This window comes from Pipra filicauda, unplaced genomic scaffold (assembly GCF_003945595.2).
Source record: "Pipra filicauda isolate LSUMZ 115617 unplaced genomic scaffold, ASM394559v2 scaffold168_size1973030_pilon, whole genome shotgun sequence".
Taxonomy (NCBI): Eukaryota; Metazoa; Chordata; class Aves; order Passeriformes; family Pipridae; genus Pipra; species Pipra filicauda.
Genome location: NW_024104195.1, coordinates 1,768,067 through 1,769,028, shown reverse-complemented (window position 1 = coordinate 1,769,028; position 962 = coordinate 1,768,067).

Sequence of the window (962 nt, the reverse complement as noted above, 5' to 3'; positions counted from 1 at the left end):
TTTAAGGAGCAGTGATATTTACACTTATATTTTTCAAATTTCAATTCAATCTCTAAATTCCCTTTGAAGTCATTATAGGCTGAATCACCAATTAAAATTAATTTCTCTACCTTGGCATGCATTATTTTATGGGGATTATGGCAAAGCAGACCATTGAAATGCTTTAAAAGTAGAAGCCAAATCAAGGCAGACTGCTGCTCACACATGAGAGCCCAGGGTGCTCTGCTGAGGAAAGTATTCCCACGGCCCATGTGGTTCTGGAGGCAGAAGAGCAGAGTAGCAAGGGAAGAGGTGAACAGAAGTTGTACAGAAAAAGGAAGAAAGTAGGGCACAGGGAGAGGTAATAAAAGGAATATTGTAAAAAAAAAAAAAGGGGGGAGTAGAAGAAAATTAAGAGAAGCGGCAGAAAAACTGAAGATATAACTGCAGAACATTCTTGTATTTGTGACATGGCTATATGTTAACTGAGAAAAGTTCCTTTGATATTCCAGACAAAATCCCTCACCTCCCCAAAGTGTCAGAAAATATTGGGTTTGCATTTATGACACTTGAAGAGTACTCCTGGGTTCTGGTTTAAAAGCAGCCTCCACCTTCAATTTGCAATGAGGCAAAGGAGCAAGTCCTTACAGCAGTTTCTTGAGATGAGACACCCATTTTTGGCAAGGCTCAAAAATAACACCGAGGTCATGAGTTTGATCCCCTTTCGATCCCCATTTAGGCCATTCAAGAGTTGGACTCCATGGTCCTTCTGGGTCCCTTCCAACTCAGAATATTCTGTGAATCTGTGAAACTGCAGGCAATTTACCCTCCACAAATGTGTGGAGTTAATAGCTCTTGGGAGCAAACTGGGCTGTGACAGTCAGGGGCAGAATCTTGGGCTCCTCTGGGAAGCACAGACAGCACCTGTGAGACCACTGAAAACCAGACTGAGCCCCGCACGCCACCAGCACAAAACAGCAGCT